Source organism: Lactuca serriola, chromosome 2, assembly GCF_051521515.1.
Source record: "Lactuca serriola cultivar US96UC23 chromosome 2, Lser_US96UC23_V15, whole genome shotgun sequence".
Lineage (NCBI taxonomy): Eukaryota > Viridiplantae > Streptophyta > Magnoliopsida > Asterales > Asteraceae > Lactuca > Lactuca serriola.
This window is the reverse complement of record NC_136409.1, coordinates 196,727,155-196,735,539: the sequence shown is the minus strand read 5'-3', so window position 1 is coordinate 196,735,539 and position 8,385 is coordinate 196,727,155. Positions and strand designations below refer to the sequence as shown.

The window sequence follows — 8,385 nt, the reverse complement described above, 5'->3', positions numbered from 1 at the left end:
CGTATGAGGAATTTATGTATGTTAAAAGTTTGGAAAAAATTCTAAAAAATGGTGTACTATTAAAATCTGCTTATATGCTCTGTTATAAAACAATTTGGCAACCTTTTACTTTATGTTAAAAACCCACGATAACTCAACCAACACCAACAATTCTTGATTTCTAGTGACAATTGGCCAACATAAAATTGATTGTATAATTCAAACAACAGGAATCACATATGCATTTACAACAAGAATCAGCAACAAATCTAATTCAAAACAACAAGAATTTAACTTCTTAACAAAGAAAGAATAAAAAGTGTACCATAATTTCGAAATATGGTGACAAAATCGACCAAGAATCAACAACAAAAATTTGTCAATGTATTTGTGATTATGTTCGACCATCGTACGTGGGGCAAGCAATAAGAACAATCCGGCTGATTACATGAGAAATCCAATACTACGTAAAATAAATCGCGAGAGGCTCTTTGTGAGGTTCGAAGTCGGGGGACTTATCAATTCTCTGCCTTTTTTCGGATACTCAATTGCACACTCTTTTTTCATTTCTCCCATTTTCCATTTTAAAAATAGAGATTTGTTTTGATGGAAATGGAATTGATTTATTTCTTGATTCCTTATTATTTGAATTAACCAAACAAGAGAAAAAGAACCAATTCTTTTTCTCAACTTTCAAATTTTTGTACCAAACATGTCCTAATAGTTAAAAATCTCATTTATGTGTATCAGTTTACTTGTGATAACAAAAGCTCAATCGAATTTGATGAATTTGATTAATCTGTAAATGATTATTAAGCAATCAAATCCTTATTCGATGTGAAACACCATTGACCTATACCAGTTCATTACTTCCACTACATATTCACATGTGTCTATTAGACTGTCTTTTGACATCAAAGGCTCGGCCATCCCAGAAAACAAGTTTTTCTGAATTTGTTATCAAGTAATTTAATTTCTTGAAGTAATAGAGTGTCTAATGTACTTTTTAAAGCTTGTTCTTTAGGCATACAAGTGACATGCATTTTCATTATTTGATTCTAACACATCTTTTTTTCCTTTTGAAATTATTGATTCAACTGCTTTTTGGACTTCTTGAATTCAAAGTCTTAGTGGAATCAAATATTATATTCTTTTCATAGATCAAATTTCCCATATTGATATATCCTTTGATGTGATAACTGGGAGAAAGGAATTTGACAACATATTTTTTTGCAATCTTTATGATATTAGCGGTATTCACATGTAGTTTTTATGTCCATCCTCCTCCTAACAAAATGGGAATCTAAGAAAATGATCCCACCTTTAGAAATTCCATTCCTACCCTTCTTTTCCAAACTCATGACTTGTAGTTAATGGAAAAGGTCAATGACTAGGTATGCATGGGCGAGACTTGCAGACCGTTTTCAAATCAACGACTATACACACAGTTCTCAGGTTATGAGTTTCATATCATTGGATGGAGCTTCAAACTTCGTTCAACATCAACACACCAAAGATATTAAGATCTTTGTACAATTTGTTCAAGACAAAGTTGCTATGGGACAACTTTGGTTTCTTCATGATGTTCCCTAATCATCTCAATATACGTATATTCTCACAAAAGGGCTACCTACTTCACTGTTTAATAAGTTTCGATCTAGTTTAATCATTCGATCGTCATCTTCAGTTCTAACTATGGGAGAATGTTAGTGGTTAATGTTATGTATTTATGTATGTATATTCTTGGCCCATGTCACTTGTAGCCCAAGTTTCATTGTTATACTCCTATATATATATATATATATATATATATATATATATATATATATATATATATATTACTCAATAATGAAAAAATATCATTTAGGATAAATAATCTCTGTAAGTTAAATAGGGTAGTGTTAAGGATGTCATTATTCAACTTAAAGTCAATATCGAGAACATTATATGCCTTAGTTTTGTAAGGGATAAAGTGTTCTAAAATACATTTATAAGATTTATAATTGAATTTTTTCAAAACTAGAAATTGGTTATTGGATAATTTAGCTATGATTTTATAATTAAAAATTATTAATAATGTGTATTTTTTATGCTAGATAAGTCTCACACATAATTTGGCTGAGTTTTTGATAATATCCATACAAAATGGTAAGGTTTTGGTAAGAAATTTATAGTAAAATAGAGAAAATCCTTGGAAAATAAGCTTTTTGAAAGTTGAATATACTATTTGGGAAGGGTTATTGAATCAATGTAATTATAATTATTGGTTCAATGTATCACAATGTTATAGAAAGGATAATATTATGTTGAGGATTTTTTGTACAACATTAGGAACCTGGCACATAGCTATGTTAACAAGGATGAAATGTTGCACTGAGAAAGAAAATTACGAGACATGAGTGTTTGCTAGGGTTTCTTGACAATAGATATCATGGGCAACTATTTTGTACTATTTAAGCAAAAAAATTGTAAAGTAGTGAAGGGTTAGTTGTTATAAATATAGTGTGTACTAAGGTTATACGAAGTGGGGTGCACCAAGCCCCTCGCTAGCATAGTTAAGGCTCTCTAAACACCACAACTTGGCTTTCGCCAAGAAAAACTCACCAACCATCTAGCAAGGGAGAGAGAGAGCATGAGAGAGAGAGAGAGAGATAGAGAGAGGGGGAGGGAGAGAGAAAGAGAGAGAGAGAGAGAGAGAGAGAGAGAGGGAGAGAGAGAAAGAGAGAGAGAGAGAGAGAGAGAGAGTGTGTGTGTGTGTGTGTGTGTGTAACACTCGTTTTCCAGGATAGATCGTTTGAGGGCTTGAGGGATTAAAAGTAAGGTTTTTGGGAAAACTATGTGCCACGACGTGGTGAATGGGGTACCACGATGTTGCATGCCAAATTCATAGAACACGCTTCTGTATCTAATGGCCGCCACAACGTGGCAGCATCTGCAGCCCAAGCCCATGATATTTTATGGTTTCTTCCATATTTAAGCACCTAATTTCAAGGATTAGGGCATCTTCTTTAACCTCCAATCCCTCATCACAAAACCCTAGCATCCATGGATGCTTTAGGGCCTATACTCTTGATTTGATGCTTATTCTTTGGATTGTGGTGAAACCTGAGGGAGAGAGAAGTTCACATTGTTGTAAGGAAGCAACGAGCTAGTTTGGATCCATCATTCTCTTCTGATTTTTGAGCTATTAGTTCATATTATGACATTTATTCTTCAAGATTCAAGTTTGGGGTCATTTTGGGTGGTTTTGGTCCCTTCCATGGATACTCTTGGAGTTTGAGGAACTCCAGAGCTTGTTATGGTCCTTTTTTGTCTCCAGGCTTCTGGTAATATAGAAAAGAGCCATGTTTAGAGTTAATTTGTGTCAATGATCAAGATTTTGCCTCATTAAGGACTTAATGGACTTAGAATTATAGATATTTGTAAAACCCATAAATATCATGCCAATTTAAAACTTTTTAAATCATTCAAAAACCAATAATTATTACAAATTTGTTTTCAAAATGGTTTCATGTCAGAGTATCCTGGAATTAAATCATAAAAATATAAGGAGGTGCATGATCACGCCTTCGCCTTCCCACGATCATCAGAAGTACCTGAAACAAAATCAACAACTGTAATCCTGAATCTTATTGAGTTCCCCCAAAATACCAACGCCATACAAACCATAACCATATCATACGAACAACAAGCATAATAAGCCACCATCCTGACTGGACCGCCTCGCAAGGCAATCAGTCTATCTGGACCGTTCTCTGAGCCATCGGCACGTCTGGACCGCCTCTTAGGGCCTTCAGCCTATCCGGACCGCTCGCCAAGACTTCGGCCTGACTAGTACGCCCTAACCGGGTCTACAGTCTATCCATTCCACCATGGGTATGTTGGCACAAGCACAAAGCATGACCGCCTCAACCCAACCCCCAATCAAACAATCATGTGCGCATAAATATCATATGCTAGCTAGCATGTACAAATAGTCATACAGATCTAACAGATCACTAACATAGCATCATCCTATAACTAGGATATTGATCTAACATATCACCAACTATAGCATCATCCTATATACCAGGATACCGACCTAACTGGTCACTAACATAGCATCATCCTATATACTAGGATATCGACCTAACATGTCACTAAGCATATTATCATACAATAACCAGGATAACAATCTAAAAGAAGGGCCGACATTGGTGCCTTCGACCCTGTTAGTATAGTGAGGACAACTCACCTCACAAGTAGCTCATGATGATAATGCCAAACTCCCCAAATACAGCTCCAAACTCAAACACCTACATCCACCAATGATTTACTTCCATAAATTTCCAAATTACTAAAATACCCCCAGAAGTCAAACTGGTCAACCCCTTGGTCAAATACAAAGTCAACGGTCAAGGTCAACAGTCCATGTTGACCCAACTCGTCGAGTGTAACTCACTGACTCGTCAAGTTCCTTCAAAACTTAAGAAATCGCAAAAACCCCAACCAACTCGCCGAGTTTCTAGACAATTGGTCGAGTCCATGTAGTGTCTAAAATGCCAGGAAAAACCTATCCAACTCGTCGAGTTGCCTCTCAAACTCGTCGATTTCATGCAGAATCCAGAAGGCGGGAAACCCTCATTCAACTCGTCGAGTTGACTATGCAACTCGTCGAGTTCCTTCAGTCCATTTCTCATTTAGATGCTTCTAAGTGAAACCAAAGCTCCAAACTGTAGATCTGGGCTCCTAGGGTGTGGTTAACACGTAAAGTTGCTAACTTTACGTGCATGCAAAACTCCATGAGGCTAAAACACTCATAACTAGCCTTAGAAGAAGGTTTTGGACATGGAGGAGGGCCAAAGCTTCATAAAGCTTGAGGCTTTATGTCCATAAGGGCCTAGAGGAGTCTAGATCTAAAACCATTCCCTTGTGACAAGCTCAAATACGAAAGTGATTCCATTTTGCACCAAAATGCCCATATTCCAACATAAGAAGAGATCTAACAAATGGAAGGCCAAGGTAAAGGCTTTTTACCTTCAAATGAAAGCCAAGACGATGTAGATGTTGGATCTACAAGCTCCGACTCGTTCCAAGCTTCTTAACCTTCAAGCTTCTTCAACAAATGCACCAAAAACCCACTTTTAGCCTCTCACACACTCAAGAATGGGGTTAGATCGATTAGGGTTTACTTCTGGCCGTCAAAAGGTGGTAAGGAGGCTGGAGGAAAGGACTTAAGGTCCTTTAAATTGGGTGCAAACCCTAAAAATTAGGGTTTTCATGCACAGCCTCTACTCGTTGAGTTGGGGTCCTCCAACTCGTCGAGTAGAAGCCATAAACCACGCGGGCCGACTAGGGTTTTCAAGGTGGACATCTTAAATGACAGCATACTTAGGTGGGAAAAAAGCTAATGTAACATTTTCTCTAGCCTAAGTCATTATGTTATGTTGATATTCTAAATGAGATGTCAATTTTCAAAAAAAAACATATAAAATAAGTACCGACCATTGAATATTTTTGTGCATATATGCATAATGTTATATTGAAAGCATATTAAATAAGTAATTGGTAAAGATATGTGTTATGGTACATATGTATGAAGAAATGCCCTATAGCCTCATCCGCTAATAACTTAATTAAGTGTCTATACGCCTCATTTAATCTAGTATCGTGTACGGATCAACCACTTAATTAAGTATTTGTGAAGATTTGTTTATGTTTGTTTGTTGTTGATCGTGTGTTTATTTATGTTCGTTTATATATATATATATATATATATATATATATATATATATATATATATATATATATATATGTGTGTGTGTGTGTGTGTGTGTGTGTGTTTATTTATGTTTATTTACGATACTTTATTTTTGAAATATTTATGGAGTTTTTAATGTTTTGTGTTGTAGGATTTGCATTGATATAATTGGATTTTTGTTTATATATTGTTTTTGGTTCGGATGTTTATGTTCTTTTATGTCTATATAAGTTTGTTTAAGTTTAATCATTAATGGTCGCTCATTTAAATTCCCGTGTCCTTGTTCGTTTGTTTATAATCTTTTATATTCGTTCGCTTAAGTTTGTTAAACATCTTAAGAAGTATAAACGAACGAATATGAGCAAAGTAATATGTTGAATATAAATCTCATATGATTTTTTAACCACAAAAATTAAATAAAAAGCCAAGCGAAGGGCTAGGCAAAACAAAGCAACTCCATGGAGTTTATATAAATAAAGAGGTTTTGCAACCAACCAACTTAATTAACTTTTAACATTATTATTCTTATTATAAAATCAAAAAAATAAAAAATAAAAAATGTGATTGTATATAATCGAATACAGTCGTGACTTTCCTTGGTTTAACCGTTCCAAATATCACTTCATTGTAAAACTTCGAAATATCATTTCATTGAGTCAATTTATTTTATTTTGATCTATGATATCTTAAACTGATAACCATAAAACAGCTACAATGAAACAGTTAGATGACTGGGACCAAAAAATCTTAAAATGCATTCGTATTAAAAAAAAAAAAGCCTTGCAAAAAATTATAAGTTATGTTGATATTTTTCTTTTAAACATATTTCAGAAATTAGTAATTATTTTAAAAGTTTTAAATGTATTTGTAGATCAACCGGCCACATATAACAAAAATGATAGGTTTTGACATATTTTTTTTCCAAGTGATCCATTTTCCCACCTTTTGGTTTTGATAGTTATGTTTGGAAACTTATTTTTCAAAAAATCAAATAAATTTCAATCATTGTCATGCGTATGTATCATGTAAGTGTGCATACAATACAGCTGACATAATTAACCAACAATATATAGTTACATAAATCTTGAACGAGGAATGAATTATTTACATCAGAACAATACATAATTTTTCAAAATAGTTGTAGACTATTAAAAATCTAAAATCAATAGAGACAATTAACTAACCTAAGTTCACATATAGCCGACCGTTGAGGAACAAAATTAACTAACAAGTGCACGATAGCAATAACAAATGGACGTAGCTGCCTAATCGTCTAAACTAGTTCATACATATTACATAATCATAAAAGCTAGCTAAAGGCAGCTAAAAAAGAAAACCACGAAGGGACGGCTGGTGAGATATAAGGAAAAACAGTAGAGCAAGAATCAATGTTATACCCCATGGTGAGCCACCAGCTTGATGGATGGCATTTGGCTCGGAACCTGGCACGGGAATGCTAAACCGGTTAGGAGCCGAGAGCCAGTGAACCACAATGACCAAGATCAGAGGTGAAATCATTAGCAGACTTTGCAGCATTTCAACTGCTGTGGACATGACAGCATCATAAACCAAGTATCCCATGATCAAACTTAACACCATGGCTGTTATGGCTATGAACCACTGATCCCGTGTCCAGAAATTTGAAGGGATACTTGTTTCATGATTATATTTTCCTTCTGAAGCCATTGATGAAAAAAAAAAATAAGTGAATGTTGTTGATGATATGGAGATGATGGAGATTGAAGCTTTAAAAGTGCACAAATATTTTGTCAATTGAAATTTACTTTGTGGGTGCTGGTACGATCTTCTATAATTGACAATTATTGTGTCCTTTCTTGTGTAACATCTTGTCTTTCTAGATGGTGCCGGGGACCTACGCCCAAGTGTTGATGGTGATTTTACAAATGATGGTGGCATTCGAATATCTGAAAGCTTGAAGACATGGTATGATAAATCAATTGATCAATTCATTGACATTACAATGAAGAAGTTTGATATATGCACTATTGCTTGTAACAAGGACGGAGTACCTCCACTTTGAGGACATCGAGCGTATTTGCAAAACTAACATGTAGCCGGAAACTATTTTTTATTTGTGCAAAATTATTCAGCAAAAGTGTTGGAAAATTGGTTTTAACCAATTTAAAAAAATGGATTTTTCCCAATTTTGAACACCCCTAAAACATTATTAAAATGAATAAACATTTATATGTTTGTTTTTCCTTCGTAATACATTGGTTTTGGCATATTACATTACCGCACATGCGAAATGAATTTAAGCTAATTTGATAAATTAAGACAAAATTGAAAAAAACGTCCTTATGGTTGTCAAAAATATATGGATTAGTTCCAAAAAAGTTTTATGGTGTCAAAAATATGTGTTGCATCTTGGTCTAATTTTGGATCTTTTTAGTGATATGGTCTTATCAAGTTGAAAAGATTATTATATCGTTATATTTATGTTTTTAGTTTTTTTTATATTTATGTTAATGTTTTTAGTTAATTAAAAGTAAAAGAAGAGCACCTCTCTCTCTCTCTCTCTCTCTCTCTCTCTCTCTAGGTTTGTCTTTCATACACACTCGAGAACGTTTCCATGAACACAAACACACATAGTAAAAAACATACAAATCTTCATGAACACATACTATCTGGGTTTGTTCTTCAAA

At 34.3% G+C, this 8,385-nt stretch overlaps 1 long non-coding RNA gene across 1 annotated transcript; it reads right to left on the bottom strand.

Moving 5' to 3' along the window:
- Positions 1-6,771: 6,771 nt before the first annotated feature.
- LOC145090693 (uncharacterized) lies at positions 6,772-7,851 on the bottom strand. The gene is made up of 2 exons (XR_013701719.1): positions 7,504-7,851; positions 6,772-7,395 (listed from the first exon to the last, which is right to left on the bottom strand). It is a non-coding gene; the product is annotated as an uncharacterized LOC145090693 (long non-coding RNA).
- Positions 7,852-8,385: the final 534 nt, after the last annotated feature.